The sequence below is a fragment of the Triticum urartu genome, chromosome 3A (assembly GCF_056163025.1).
Source record: "Triticum urartu cultivar PI428250 chromosome 3A, HENAU_Tu73, whole genome shotgun sequence".
In the NCBI taxonomy this organism is placed as follows: Eukaryota; Viridiplantae; Streptophyta; class Magnoliopsida; order Poales; family Poaceae; genus Triticum; species Triticum urartu.
The window spans coordinates 67,366,920-67,383,393 of record NC_141875.1 but is presented as its reverse complement, the minus strand read 5'-3'; the positions used below and the strand labels follow the sequence as shown (position 1 = coordinate 67,383,393).

At 53.0% G+C, this 16,474-nt stretch overlaps 1 pseudogene; it reads right to left on the bottom strand.

The window, feature by feature from the left end:
- Window positions 1-10,718: 10,718 nt before the first annotated feature.
- On the bottom strand, window positions 10,719-16,219 carry LOC147978602 (uncharacterized; annotated as a pseudogene).
- Window positions 16,220-16,474: the final 255 nt, after the last annotated feature.

Genomic DNA, 16,474 nt, shown 5'->3' with positions numbered 1-16,474 from the left:
GGGCCATCGGCCAATAAAACCCTGTACGGAAGGCCTTGCTTACAAGGGCCTGGGCTGCGGCGTGGTGGCCGCTGAGTCCGGCGTGAATTTCTGCCAAAAGCTTCCACCCTTCCTCTTCGGAGATGCACCTTTGAAGGACTATGGTAGTGCTTTTTTATACATCTCTCCCTCGTGGACCCTGTAGGCTTTAGATCGCCGCACTATGTAGTGTGCCTCATTTTGGTCCTCGGGAAGTTCCTACCTAGTTAGGTAGGCCAAGAATGGTTCTGTCCACGGGGCAATGATGGCCATTATGACGTGGGCTGAAGGTTTTATTTCGGTGGCAGAGCCTCCGATTATGCCAGAGTGTTCAGTATCGGGCATTTTGGCCGGGTCCGGACTATTGTTACCGGTGTCCCCTTCCCATACCACATATGGCTTAAACAACCTCTCCAAAAAGATGTTGGGGGGACCGCATCATGTTTTGCGCCGATGCGGGTGAGGATATCCGCTGCCTGATTGTTTTCCCGAGCCACATGGTGAAATTCGAGCCCCTCGAACCGAGCTGACATCTTTAGGACGGCGTTTCGATAGGCCGCCATCTTCGGATCCTTGGCATCGAAGTCTCCATTTATTTGGGATATTGTGAGGTTCGAATCCCCACGCACCTCCAGGCATTGAATGCCCATGGAAACTACCATCTGAAGACCATGTAACAGGGCTTCGTATTCGGCTGCGTTGTTGGAGTCTGTATACAGTCTCTGCAGTACGTATTGCACTGTATCTCCGGTTGGGGACGTCAGGACGACGCCAGCCCCCAGACCAGCCAGCATTTTGGAGCCGTCGAAGTGCATGATCCAATTGGAGTATGCACCGTACTCTTTAGGGAGTTCGGCTTCCGTCCATTCGGCGACAAAGTCAGACAATACTTGCGATTTAATGGCTCGCCGTGGTTTGTATGTTATGTCGAACGGGAGGAGCTCAATGGCCCATTTGGCAATCCGGCCCGTGGCGTCGTGGTTGTTTATAATATCATTAAGTGGCACTTCCGAGGCTACTGTAATCGGACACTCTTGAAAGTAGTGTCGCAGCTTTTGGGATGCGTTAGTTTCCCCATCCCGGAGCCAGGAAAATCTAGTGCGTTGGTGCTGAATAGAACGCTCCAAGGAAGCTAGACCAAGGTAGGCTCGTTTGAGCTCCCGGCAAAGCCAAGATTCTGCCGGGGAGAGGGGGCGTATGTCATGCGCGGCATCCAGGCGCGCGATGAGCTCGCGAGCAATCATCAGTTGGATTGCAATATGGCCAAGCTTCTTGGCGCTCCAGCTTTGAAGGTGCTTGGCAGTAGCTTTGAGGCGAGCGTAGATGCGCCGGAACGGGTCCGGATCCGGGGGCACCGAGGCCCATGCCCCAGTTACCACGGCCTGGAAGCCCTCGAGCTTGGGCCAGAATCGCTCGAAATGGAAACGCCTGGGGGCCCGTGAGCGCGGGGTGCAGTCGACCACTAGGGGCAGTGATCGGAAGTGGTGGAGGCCAAGCAACGAAGCATGCAAGTGGGGTGCGCCGTCTCCCAGGAGGGGATGCAGAGCACTCTGTCATTGCACACAAGCGTTGGGGAGTCCTGCTCATTCGACCATGTGTACCACCGGCCGTGAAGGTACATATCATGGAGCTCCATGTCCGCCACAAAGCGCCGGAAAAGATGCATGATGCGACGGTTCAGACGGTTTTTATTCTTGTCCTCGGCGCTTAAGATCATACTGAAGTCTCCCCCGAGCAACCAAGGGCCGGCGATAGTGTCACGGAGATCGTGTAGCTCGTTGAGGAAGGTGATCTTATCGGTATCCCCTTATGGTCCATACACTCCCGTAAGCCACCAGTGTTGATCTCCGGAGGGCGATGTCACAAGGAGCGTGACGTGGTGGTCGCCGATGGAAGGGTTGGAGAGAGTCGCTAGGGTACACTGTCAAGCAATGAGAATTCCGCCACGGGTGCCGTCCGAGGGGAGAAAGAAGAAATCCTGGAAGCGGGGGCCTAAAGTTTCAATCACAAGATCCAACGAGACCAACGAAAGCTTTGTTTCCTCGAGGCAAACGATACAAGGAGGGGAAGTGGAGAGCGTGCTTCGGACGGCCGTACGCTTCGCGCGGCTATTCAAGCCACGGACATTCCAAAAAACAATTATCGTACTATCCATACAGAAAGGGGGGGCCTAGGAGGTGACGAAGAAATGCGACAGTCAAATCTCGACGAGGCGTGGCTCCATCTCAGGCCTGGTCGACGGCGTGATGCTCTCAAGCAACTAGCGGGGCACCAACCAGCCGTAAAAGTCTGCAAACGCCTAGACAACGTCTGCAGCCAGAGGCTTGGCAAAGAGCTTGGCATACTGCTCAAGAGCCTTGGCAGAGACGGGCTCATCGTCCTTGAGGATCCCGAGTCGATGAAGGAGGACGCGCTTCGCTTTCGTCTCTGAGTCAAGGCCCCGGTCTGCCTTGGCAATCCAGTCAATCCAGCGCAGGGTGAAGTCTATCGGGATGCCACGTCGTCGTCGGGGGCCAGGGGATGGGAGCAGCGCAACGGTAGGGACTTGCACTGCCTCGATGAATTGCTGGAGGGGAGGGGCTGGTGCCTGGTCTTGGACCGAAGTGGCAGCAGTTGGCTCATGCATGGCCTGGCTAGCAGGTGCGGCATGCGAGGAGACTTGCCCAGCATTGCATGGGGGCGGGCTTTCCCCATGCATGGAACATGAGGCAGCGGCAGGAAGTGCCAAACCAGGTGGGGCCATGGAAGCGACATCCCCATGCACCGCCAGGCTGTCGGGGTGGGTGGTAGCCAGGGCGCAGATCTCGGGGTTCCCGATAGGATCAGAAGCACCAATCGCCAATGACCGTGCGAGGGGGCAGCATATGGGGATCTTAGGCCCGACGTGGGAGGGATGCCGCCAATCAGCAGCTGGCACGGAGGCGTGGGTGGTGGGCCATGCGCACGATCCTCGCAGGAGCCCTCGATTGGTGCAACAATAGGATGCTGGCGCACTGGCATCGGATCATCCTGGAGCGCGGGCCCAGGCACATGGCAGCCCGCTGATTGGGCAGGGGCAGCGCTGGGGGGAATTTCCTGGCCGTTATCGGCACGAGCCAGCACCGGGTTTCGAAATTCGAAACTAGTCCACGGCGCGGACTGGCAGGTGCTTTGGCGCGGAGCGGTTGCTTTATCCAAAAGCAGCGGGAAGGACAAACGCTGCTGAGGAGGAAGCCTGGCGTTGTGACATGGGGCGGAGGGGTAGGGGCCTAGCACGCCTTGGTAACCGCGAAAGGGGGGTGGCGGCGACCGCGGTGGCGCCGGACGCCGTGGGCGGCCCCAGCGGCGCTGGAGCCGGAGCAGCGTGGCGGGAAGTCGTGGCAGCATGGCCACTTGGGCGGTAGAGGAGGGGAGTCGCCGGCATCGTCGCCTTTGGCCTCATCACCATCAGTACCCGGCCTGGAGGGTGGCGGTGGCATCGGCGGGAATCTATAGTCTTCAGCCTGGGAGACATGAATTGCGACCGGGAACCGTGCCAAGGTGAGGGCAAAGCGGCTCACAGAGTCAGTCGAGGCATTGAGCAGCACGCCATCATCCACCGGAAGAAGCAGCTCGGAGGTCCGACGGATGGCGTCGGGGTTCAGCATCCACGCCGTGAGGCGAAAGACGGACATGTCGCTGCCACTGGAAGTCTCAGGAGCAAGCGCCTCAATAATGCAGTACGGCGCGAGGAGGGTCTCGGCCGAGGAGCGATGCCACCCTTGGTCCGGGATCCCGGTAATCTCGATGAACACGCGCATGCGGGCGGAGACAAGCTCGGCGCCGGCGAGGTTGCCCCATGGGCTGAAGAGTAGGCGGAACTTGCGCGTGCGCAGGTTCGTCGCGGCGACACGAGCACGAATTTCTCCGGAGCGGAAGCAGACCAAAAAGTCCTCGGGACGGTGGTGCACGGAGAAGTCGCGTGCGTCCAGGCCGTGCCGCGAGGCGATGGCCTCCGCAACCTCAGAGCTGGAGATGCAGGTGCGGTTGCCCGTGACAGTGATGATGAGCGCGCGGCCCAAAGCCGCCTCGGCATCGCGCACCTCGGCAGACAACGGAAGGTAGCAGGGCAGATGGGGCCGCGGGCGGAACCCTGGGAGTTGCCAGTGGCGCACAGTGAAGGAGCAGGGCAGGTCTCTGTGGCCTGGGCTGGTGAGCTTGCATCGGGGGACGGAGAGGGCTCGTAGGCGTTCGGGGGCGAGGAGGCGGCGCCGGCCCCGGAGGCAGACCCAGGAGAGGCAGGGCGGCATGGCCCCGCCACACTGGAGGTCGAGGACTCCGGGGAACACGGGCGCGGGCGCTTGCCCGGGGGAGCCACGGCAGCGAGTCGGGGCGGGGCTGGGAGCAGGCGCGGGCGATGTGGCCGTAGAAACCGCAGCGACGGCAGCGCCAGTCCCGGCGGCACTCGGAGTGAGGGTGCCCCGGGTAGAGACACTTGGAGCAGGCATCGGCGTCGCGGCGCATAGGGGGAGGAGGGGAGGCCGGGCGGCGCGGCGGGGTGCGGCGACGGGGCCTCGGCCGGTGCTGGCGCGGGGAGTGGAGCCGGCGGTCGCGACGGCCCCTGGCAATCTCCCAAGGCGCCTCGACGGTGAGCGGGGGCTCCTCCACCGGGGGCACGCGGTGGATCTCCGAGCGCGGGATCCGCCTGGGGCGACCATCGTCGCCGGCACTTTGGACGTCACTTGAAGATACACCCTTTGGACGTCACTTGAAGGAAGCACTACTAGGAAAAGGCCTACTAATGGCGCACCAGTTTTGCCTACTAATGGCGTGTCACTGGTGCGCCATTAGTATCACGCCACTAGTATTAATTACTAATGGCGCACCACTGGTGCGCCATTAGTATCTGGTATACTAATGGCGCACCACCCAGTGCGCCATTAGTATATAACACCATGCGCCATTAGTATGCCTCCCAGGGGCCATATTTAACCATGTGCTTTGGCACACTAATGGCGCACTGCGGATGGATGCGCCATTAGTATACTTGGCATACTAAGTGCACACTGTTTGGTGATGCGCATTAGTATACTTTGGCATACTAATGGCGCACTCTGTAGTGATGCGCCATTAGTATGAATATTAGGTTTTATTTTTATTTTTACTTTTCTGATTTTTGCACAGGTTACAAAATATATTATTTGACAGAATATAGACAGTAGCACACAGCAACAGCAGATTCATCGAATACAATAGAAGATTAGTCTCCGAATACAATTCATCATATTAGTCTCCGAATTCAAAAGACCGAACAAAGATAAAACATTACAAGTCTCGAGACCGCGATTATCGAGTTTGTCTTCACATTACAAGTCGATATCGATCATCTAAACTACCATCACATAGAAGAGATCTGCGGTCATCACGATGAGCATCATCGCGATAAAACTGGTCTTCATCCGGTTCCTCCAACGCTCCCTCCTCTCTCCCGCTAGATAGCGGGCGTATCTAGATTCCGCCTCCGCCCTAGTGGTGTACCCTTTGTAACTGTTACCGCTGAAACGGTGAACCTGTCTCCGACACTCCTCCCAGTCGTTGTAGACTCCGGGAACCTTACCCTTGTACACGACATACGACGGCATCTCTATGCACAAGCCAAACAACAGACAATACATACATAAGCAATATATAAGTATGCAACAAAAGGATCGGAAGAGAAAAGCAAGACATTAATAGCACGATTCATGGTCCTACTAATAAATAGCATCGATTACATCTAAGTTGAACGACTGTCCAAACCAAAGAGACATACAATTCGTTAAAGTTTAATTACAACATGAGCCAATCAATATTTTAGAACTACACATCACTACTTTCGACTCGACTCATGGATAGGAGCGTGGATGAAGCCGTCGTCTGTCGTGATGGTCATGAAATCGCGGGCGTTGTCAGCCTGCATTTGTAGCATTCCGTCTATCTCAATGTTGGACGGTTGATATCTGAGGAAGAACTGCCCCGAGGTATGAAGGACATCTTGATGGATGATGTCCGCAAACTCCGACTGGATGCGAAAGAATTCTTGTCTGATGTCCGCATCCTGGATTGCCGACAAGCTCGCGGCCCAATCTTTGAGATTATTTGGTAGCAGAAGGTGATGATGGTCCCTTACGATCGCCCGCATGTGATGGAGGGCGTAGTAGGCATCCTTCTGACCGCCAGGCGGCTGCTTGACGCAGCAGAACGTCGTATTGTGGGCGAACACGTGCTTGCCGTACTTACAAACTACCCTGGTGAAGGTGCCTCCAGATTTGGCGTAGCCGGGGAGAACATCATCAAGAACTTTCTTGATATTTGTGTAGTCTATCTTGGAGTTACGGTTCGGGTTGAAATACGTGGCCATGGAATATTTCGGGCTTAAGAGGATGAGTGTGCAATGTGTGTCACTGCACAGAACACGGAATGTTAGAAAAAAAAGAACGATCGAAATCTAAGAAATCATATGTTACGGGGCGGTTAAGGGATGACTTACTCGGGAAAGTAAGCCACAAGGAAGTTATCCTTATCTGGGTTTGCCAGAATGATGTCTTCGAGGTGTGAACTCGCGACTTGGCGGTCCCCAGCGCTGCTCAAGAGCTTGGCACGCATGTAGAAGGGGTCGACGATCACGATGTCCGGGGTCTTGTATCTAATGATCCGCATCTCCATACTCAGCGAAAACAGCCGAACGAAGGTGTAGTGCAGCGGATGAAGGTCAAACATAGCAAAGATGTCATCAAACCGCAGGACGATCATACCCCCGATGTCACCATCCACAAAGCCCTTGCCCTCTGGCACCTTGGCCACGAAAACCGGGTATGCCACATCATTCTCTCTGAGACGCCGCTTCTCCAAAGAAAGAACACTATCGTGCAGACTCCGCATAGCACCGGTTGCAGCATTGAGCATATTTGTCGGTAGCATCGCCCTACCCGCCACATGCACCCTCCTTGAGATATCCTTAGGTGAAGGTGGCCCGTCCTGAGCACGGATAGTACTCAGTGTCGGCTGGCTCGCACCGGCACCCTTTTTAGTCTGCTGTTTTCGGCCGTTCTTCTTGATCTGCTGTAATGGGACCGAGTTCTGCTCACAGACTGCCTTCTTGAGCGTGTTGGGGCTGATAATATTTGGCACCTCCGCCATCTGAGGCTCGATGAAGGCGGCAGCTGGAGGCATCTCCTGAGAACTGAACGCCAGACGACGCCTGTTGCAATTGGGTTTCTCCGCCATACCAGCTAGATCGTGGTCGTCTTGTTTGGGTTCTTGAGAAGGAGGCCCGCAGAACTCGTCACTGTACCCATGTTCGGCAAAGTACTTATCGACATTGGTAAATGTACCATCGTCGTTGTCGTCGTCGTCCGGATCCTGTGCCATATGCATGTCCGGATCCTGTGCCATAGGGATGTCCGGCATGTCCGGTAGCGTTGCGGCGTTCTTGCCATGGCTTGGCGCCGGCACGACTGGCGGTCTTGTCTGTGGGGTGGTGTCCCCCGCCCCCAAACGAATCTGGCTCTTCGGCCAAAGCAGGGGCCAGCTTACGCAGGCGCTGAGGGTCATCTCATCTTCTTCGTCGGCCCCAACGGGTCGAATCGGAGGTAACAGCTCATCGCAGCCTGGCAGCACCTGAACCACTTCAACCCTATACATTGTGGGTGGCATCGGATTACCGTGGAACACGCGGTTGCCCGGTTGAACGATTCTGCCCTTGGCGACATCGACCAACTCACCGCCCACGAAGTGCAGGAGAGTGCAAGGAACGTCGGCGGCGCCCTGCGAAAACATGTAGGGCGTCAGGGATGCCCAGTCAAAGGCAAGGAGATGAAGTCCTCGGCCGAGAGGCTTAGTTACCGTGATGCCATCGAGCTCGGCTAATGTCGAGGCACCGCCAACGGCGGGCGTGCAACTGATGGAGGGGCCGCTTGCTGGCAAGGTGCCGGCCGGCATACACCCGGGTGCATTAAGCTCCAATGCCGGCGTCGGAGACACCAATACCGCCACCGCCGGAGACACCAATGGCGCCGCCGCCGTAGACACCAATACCGCCGCCGCCGGAGACACCAATGGCGCCGCCTGCACATTGTGCGAGTTGCTGGCCGTGAAGCTGGGAATCGGGGGCGGCCCCTGTTGGCCACCCGCAATCCACGTCGTTATCCCATGAATCAAGGTAGGCATAATGCCGGTGAGCGTCGATCCCATTTGTTGTTGCACTTGCTCTTGGACCATCTCCAGAATCCGCGCCACTTGCTCCTTGAGTGCTTCAACCTCGCGCGACTGGCTTTCCGAGCTGGTCTTTTTCTCCTTTCGCCCACCAGCGGCATAGTATGACGACCATTTTATGGACAAGCCTTTGCCGGCCACACGACCAGCTGACATTGGCTTATTGAGCGTATCCCTGTTTTTCATTACGATCAACGCCCTATTCAAAGGGGTCTCGAAAGGGGAGCTCTGAGACGACCCCCCGCTACTGCTTTCTTTGTCATGCGGAAGGAACGTGAACCATTTAGAGATATTGGGGATTAATTAGAATGCAACCATATGGAGCTAATTACGCGGGGGTGTATTCCTTACCAGAACAAGCTCAAGCTCCTTGGTCTTCGGATCCATGGTAAGCTCCTTTGTTACCGGGTCCTCCTTGTACCGGGCCCTGAGAAAGTTCCTGGTCTGCTTGTCACCGTATTTCTTGAAGCAGGGCGGTAGGCCTTTCTCGGCACGCTCCGCGTCCTCCTTGTCCCATATAGGCTCCGCCACTCTGTAACCGCCGGGACCGAGTTGGTGGACCCCTATGTTCAACTGCCGCATTTCTTTCCCCCACTGACTTGATTCGGAGGTTGCGGGGCTCTTGCACTTGATCTTGAACTCCTTGTAGTCATCTTCGCTAATCAAAGGATATTTCGCCTTGATCTTCTCATAACTATCACCTTTGTCAATCATTGCCTTCACCGTGCTTTTCCAAGTAGACAGGGTCGTGCTCATCGTCGTGAGGGCAGCACCGTTCACTTTATTACCCGAGAGGCGTGTGTTTGCGAACTCAGCGGGGAACTTGTATCATTCGTGCAGCTTCGGGAAGAGGAGGCTGTGCAAATTCCCTCGGTCCTTATGCCTTAGGTTCTCGGTGTTGATCGAGGAGGTGCTCTGGAGAATGCACCCGAGCTGAATCGAGTACCCATTGACTATGTGTTTGGGCACCGTCGGATGCCCGTCGGAGTTCACTTTAGTAAATTCCTCCCTGATGGTGCCGAGCATGTTCGGGCGCCGGTCCTTCCGTTGCCACTTCGGTTGGTTGCCAACTGTGCATGCGCCGCCATCATCAATGGTGGCATCCATGGCGCCATCATCAGTGGTGTCATCCCCGACGCCATTAGGGGTTGTGTAGTCAGGATCGGTGTCTTCCGCGGCGTCCTCATAGCGGTGAGGTTCTTCCTCCAACTCCTGGGACAGCTCCCAGAATTGCTTACCGCCCGAACCGCCGGCCTCATCGTTATGGGCCATGTTTCGCTCTAAATAGGAAAAAAGTTTGGTCAAAAAGTTGGTTATTGTCAAGGAACAAGATCATGGTCTCATCATTTAGGGTTTGTCGACACCGAGGCATCCTAAAAGCTAAGCTTTTATCATTTAGGGTTTGTCGACATCGAGGCACCCTAAAAGCCTAAGCGTACATCATTTAGGTTCTCATCGACACCGAGGCACCCTATAGAAGCCAAGTTAAGTTTTCATCATTTAGGGTTTATCGATGCCGAGGCACCCTAGGTTGGGCCTAATCACTTGGCACTAATCACTTGGCTCTATTGCCACCTATGTTGGGTTTATCATCTAGGGTTTATCGATGCTAAGGAGAATTCTAAGTTGGGCCTAATCACTTGGCTCTATTGCCACCTATGGTTTAATGCAGCAAGAATGGCGGGGCAGTTGATCCTACTTAACTAAGTACTAAGATACCCTGGACCATGCATTAGTCGCAAGTACCCCATATGTCCTATTTTTAGCAAAGTCATGCTAAAATTCACAGAAAATTTTAGCATGACCTTTGCTGAAAATAGGACATATGGAGTACCAGAATTTGCTGGAACGGAAGTTAATCGACATTCCGGCAAACTCAAGGGCCTCTCGGGGTACCTGCAATTTCATGATAAACCGCCAACAAAAACACATGGAGTACTTGACACAGTACTTGCCATAGTAATAGTCAATGTGCCTCTGTATGTATGTGTGTGGTGTCTAGATGCCAGCCATAGGTCAATGGCCATGCCACTACACTGCTCCATGTCACTTCTGCTACTGCCAAGCATGGCATGGCCATCTCTGATTCTGTTTCTGATGGAGCTTTGTGCCACTAGGTGGCTTGTTTGAAGTGAAATAATCAGCATGGGCAACTGGTATTGGATTCACAGTGTAAATGATGGATGAAAAGGTATTGTGCCCAAGTACAATATTTAACAATGCAATGCAGATAATCATTTTTTTCTCACAGTACTTTTCCCAAGTAATAATAAACTAAATAAATGAGTAATCCAAATGAGGAAACAGAAAATAGCTAGCTGCAACAACATAGCAAGCCTTCACTTACACAAGAATTCATTTCAAGCATCATTTATTATCTGAAACAGATCATGCTAAAGATACATGATACATCATTTCAGGCATCATTTAATATCAGTACAACTAACTAGCAGTACTTAAACAAGTTAAGCTACTGACTACAGTACCGGCTACTCACTTAAGCTAGAAGCTACAAGTTAAACACATTATAACTTGAGTGTAACTCAGGACAAGTTAAACTTAAGCTAGAAGATACAAGTTAAACTCAGAACACACACCAGGTAGTTTTTATAATATTATCAGAAAAATATCTTCAGTGTAATTCAGGACAAGAAAAATCTCCACCAGAATAGGACTAGCATTTAAGAGTAATTTCCTCCAGTCAAACAAAGTTCAAACAAAAACTGACAACACTCTTTGGATTAAGAGCCAAGTCACAACACTCTTTGAAGTTCAAACAAAAACTGACAACACTTGTTTGATCTGTCTCCTCCAAGAAAGAGCCAAGTCAGTCTCACCCAACTAGGGAAACATCAGTTAGCCCACTAGCAATTGGGAATACACAACTGGGGCTAGGTTTGTGCTCTAGCTAGGCAGTAAAACAGAGCATATAGAGGCATTTTCTGCCTCTGCTGCAAGTGGGGATGTGAGCAAGATTATCACAATTAGATCACTAGCAAGACTCATAGTTAGGGATTTCACAAAGAAACTCTATAAAGTGCCAGAGCCTAACATCTTGCATCATAGATCAAAGCATTAACCGGGCCAACTCCACAAGTCACTAACCAGGCGCACAAATTGAGTGTTTGCGAGAAGGAAGAGGGGAGAGGAGGCGGAGCTCACCGGGGAGGCGCAAGGAGGCCCTGCGACAGCTTAGTAGCAACAAAGGTGGCCGGAGTTGAGGAAGACAGTGGCGACCCGAGGAAGAAGAGGTGGAGGGGTCGAGCGCCGTCGCGCCCTGGTTCCGCGGCTCGCCGGCCCGGTGTTGAAGCAGATTCTGCCCGCCGCCTTGCCTGTCGCCTCGCACGGTGGAGCTCGAGCGGAGAAGGCACGGTGGAGCGTCACGGGTTTCTAGGGTTTCAAGGGCTGGGAAGCCGAGGGAGGGGGTGGGTGGGTGCGGTGAAGGCGAGGGAGGGGGTGGATTGGGAGCAGACGGCGATGGGGGGCAGGGCAGGGGCTGACTGGGGGCGACGACGGAGACGGAGGCGTGGGGGCGGCGGCGGCATGGGTCGGGGCAGCGGGGGGAATTAGCTAGGGGGGCGAGGGAGAGGGACGAAGGGGATCTGGCGAGAGGGAGGGAATTAGCTAGGGGGGAATCTTACTAATGGCGCACCCACGGTCGGTGCGCCATTAGTAATATTTTTTTTACATAGCAATGGCGCACTAGGCAGAGGTGCGCCATTAGTAATCTTTTTTTACATAGCAATGGCGCACCAGGCGGAGGTGCGCCATTAGTAATATTTTTTTTACATAGCAATGGCGCACCAGCCAGAGGTGCGCCATTAGTAATCTTTTTATATATATAGCAACGGCGCACCAGCCAGAGGTGCACCATAAGTAATTTATTTTTATTTTTTGTTGCATGTAATAATTTTTTAGAAAATGAATATGAATATGAAACAGTAATATATTTTTTATAAAAGCAGTAATAATTGTTGTTTAACAACAATTGTAGTCTACACTTTTTTATTATTATTTTTAAAAAATGAAGAGGGGAGAGGAGGCGGAGCTCACCGGGGAGCGGGGGAGGGTGCGGGGGGTGCTCGTCGGCGCTGGTGGAGTGGGGGAGGGTGCGGAGGGTGCTCGTCGGCGGTGGTGGAGTGGGGGAGGGTGCGGGGGGTCGGCGGCGGTGGTGGTGGAGCGGGGGAGGGTGCGGTGGCTCGTCGGCGGCGGTGGAGCTAGCGGGGAAGGGTGCGGGTGGGATCAAGATCGAGATGGAGGGGGAATCGAGATCGAGATGAAGGGGGATCGAGATCGAGTGTCCTCATGAATATTCAATATTTTATCATATTGAATATGAAAAAATATCATCAAATTTGAAAATATTCATGAATTCAAAAAGTGCCCATGAAATTTAAAAATATTCATGATATCAAAAAGTGCCCATGAAATACAACCGAGAAATGAAGACTGCGATTTAAATACAGTCGATCTTAGCTAGCTATCTGTTCATAATCTTCTTGCCCTTCTTTTTCGCAAATGGAGTTGTTCTGTGGAATGGACGTCCTTTAGGTAGGGTGGTCCTGCTTCTTCTTGTGGTGTATGCTGCTACTTCATCGTCGTCATCATGTTCGATCTTCGGGTCACCGTACTTGTCGAAGTCTTGCTCATTGGCTACTCCATCCATTCCGATGATCTTCCTTTTGCCTCTCCTCACGACAACACGACTGGGCTTTGACGGGTCGGTAATGAAGAAGCATTGGTCCACTTGGGAAGCCAGTACCAATGGCTCATTTTTCGCGGTGACGTTTGCGCCTGCGGTCTTGGATTTGGCTTCGGGTATAACCATGGTGGTGAAATACCGGTCTTCTTTTAGGACGCTCTTGGCCCATCTGACACGGAACATCGGGACCTTCTCTCCAGCGTAGCTCAGCTCCCAGATCTCCTCGATCCTTCCGTAGTATCTGTCCTTGTCGTTACTGGTGTAGGATTCCATCGTTACCCCAGAGTTCTAATAACCATCGCTCTTCATGTCCTTGTCCTCGGTGTAGAATGTGTAGCCGTTGATATCGTACGCCTCATAGATCATCAGGTTGTGCTCGGCGCCCTGTGACAAGGCGAATATGAGTTGTTCTTCTGCGGAAGAATCCTCATGTAAAGGGTACGACAGAAGCTTCTGCTTGAACCAACGCGTGAAACATGAGTTGTGCTCTTTGATTATATCTCTGTCCGTCCTCTGTTGGCCTCGGTCATTGTACGTCTTCTCAATAAAGGTTTTGTGCTCTACCACCCAAGGATCGACCATGTCTATGTGTTGTAGCGCGACTAGGTTTGCTCTTTCAAAGTCGGCGAGTCGACCCTCGAAGTCGACATGCATTTCGCGGCGACCCTCACAGTGACCCCATCCAGCGAGCCTGCCGAGGTGCCTGTTGACGGGCAGACCAACGGGGTTCTCGATGCCTAGATAATTCATGCAGTAGGAGATGCACTCTTCGGTCAGAAAGCCCTTGGCTATACTTCCCTCTGGACGTGACATGTTGCGAACGTATCCTTTGATGACACCATTCATCCTTTCGAACGGCATCATGCTATGCGGGAACGTCGGCCCGAGTTGGATGATATCCTCCACGATATGGACCAGCAGATGCACCATAACGTCGAAGAATGCGGGCGGGAAGTACATATCAAGCTCGCATAGTATCACCACGATCTCTTCCTGTAGCCTTCTGAGTTGCCTCACGCCAACCGACTTTCGAGAGATGACGTCGAAAAAGTTGCATAGGCCAAATAGTGTTTCACGGATGTGCGCGTCCATGATCCCACGGATTGCAACTGGAAGTATCTGCGTCATCAGCACGTGACAGTCGTGAGACTTCATCCCGCTGAACTTCTGCTTCGCTGGGTCTAGGTATCTGCTTATCTTCCCCGCGTAACTGTAAGGAAGTTTTACTCCTACGAGGCAGGTGAAAAACTGCTCGATCTCCTCCTGACTTAGAGTGAAGCACGCGGGAGGGTAGTCATTTCCGGTCTTCTTGGCATTTTTGCCTTTGCAACGACTTTCTGTGTCCTGCTTCGCCTCATCATCATCATTAGCGTGAAGCTCCTGCCTGATGCCCATTGATTTCAAGCCTGCCCTTGCTTTCGGCCCATCTTTGGTCCTCTCTGGCATGTTGAGCAGGGTACCAAGAAGACTCTCGCACACGTTCTTCGTGATATGCATGGCATCAAGGCTGTGAGGCACACGGTGGATCTTCCAGTACGGCAAGTCCCAGAAAACAGACCTCGTTTTCCATACCTTCAGCAGCGGCTCTGGCGCCTTTCGCTTCTTTCCCGGCTCTAGCGCCTTTTGCTTCTTTCCCGGCAGTGGGCAATATTTCCAATTTTTCAACAGCCCATCTATTTCCTCGCCGCTCCTCATACGCGGGCGTCTCCATGGGTCATCGTCGCGAAGCCACCTTCGATGTCCCATGAACACGGTTTTCGAAGACCCGGGATCTCTATCTAGCTGGTGATACGTTGTGTCATCCATGCACCTGACGCATCCAGAAAATCCATGGACCACCTGCCCCGCGAGATATCCGTAACCGAGATAGTCATGCACCATCGTGAGCAGTGCGGCTCTCATAGGGAAATATTCTTTCTCTGCGGCATCCCACGTATCGGCTGGCGTTTTCCACAGCGTGTCTAGCTCCTCTTTCAGCAGCCCCAGATATAGATTGATGTCGTTCCCTGGTTGTTTCGGCCCTTCAATTAGCATACTCATGTGAATGTACTTCCTCTTCATGCACAACCAGGGGGGAAGGTTGTACATCCACACAAACACAGGCCAGGTGCTATGTGTGCTTCTCTGGCTGCCAAACGGATTGACTCCATCGGTGCTCACGCCCAGCACGATGTTCCTTGGATCCTTCCCAAATTCTGGGTGTTCAAAGTTCAACGCTTGCCACTGGCTCCCATCCTTAGGGTGACTCAGCATCTTGTCTTTTTTATTTATCTCCGAATCATTTGCGTCATCTTCTCGCTTCTTCTCCTCCCTATCCGCGTGCCAATGCAGGAGCTTTGCTACCTTAGGGTCCGTGAAATACCGCTACAGACAAGGAGTGATCGGAAAGTACCACACCACTTTTCGAGGAGCTTTCTTCCTCTTCTTGTATCTAGTGACGCCGCACACCATACATATGGTAGACTCTGCGTACTCGCCCCGATAAATGATGCAATTGTTCATGCACACATGGTATTTCACGTGCGGTAAATCCAGAGGACACACGACTTTCTTCGCCTCCTCGAAACTGGTCGTGCACTTGTTCCCCTTGGGAAGACGTTCGTGCCAGAATGACATGTTCTCGTCGAAGCATGCGTCGGTCATTTTGTGTTTTACCTTCATCTCCAAAGCCATGAGCGTTACTTTCAGGCGGGTATCCTCGGGTCTGCATCCTTCATACAATGGAGTAACCGCGTCTATCTCCAGTTGATCCAGCTTGGCTTTCTCTCGGGCGGCAGCTCTTGCGTTATCCGTCTGCTTGAGAAGCAGCTCTTGAATATGAGGGTCCTGCACCCAGCCCATCGATGGTCCATCATCGTCTGCTCCTCCGGCATCTAGATCTTCATGATCATGCCCTTCGTCTGCTCCGACATCTTCCTCATCATCATGTCCGGCATCTTCTACATGATGACTGTGTACAGCATCACCGTCATGATCATGTCCTGGAGATTCTTCGTCTTCTTGCCCGCCCGAGCCGCGGTGGTTGTCTTGCTGCCCTTCCTCATTTCTTGCCCGGCCCCCATGGATGACTCAATAGTCATCTTCATCACCTTGCCACCGATAGCCATCCATGAAACCACGCAAGAGCAGGTGGTCCTGCACCTGCCCGGAATCCGGGTCCGCAATAAGGCTCTTCAGCTTGCATCTTCGACACGGACATCTTATCTCCGTCTTGTTCTTTTGAAGCATCTCGGCCTTCGTGGAGCTCAAAAACCTATTCACAATGCCTTCGGTCATCGTGCGGACCATGGTTGCCTGCAGGGTAGAGCAAAACGATATTTTAGAACCAAGAAAAAATTTGGCATGACTTTCCCTAAAATTAGGACCAAAAAGAATGCATAGTGCCAAAATTCTCACCGAAACGGAAATGAATCAACATTCCGGCAAAATATTGGCAACTATCGCATTTTAAATACTGGTACCTGCAAACACAAACATATATGCAACACCACAAACATATGCAACACCACAAACATACATAGATCTAGCTAGGCCACAAAAAGT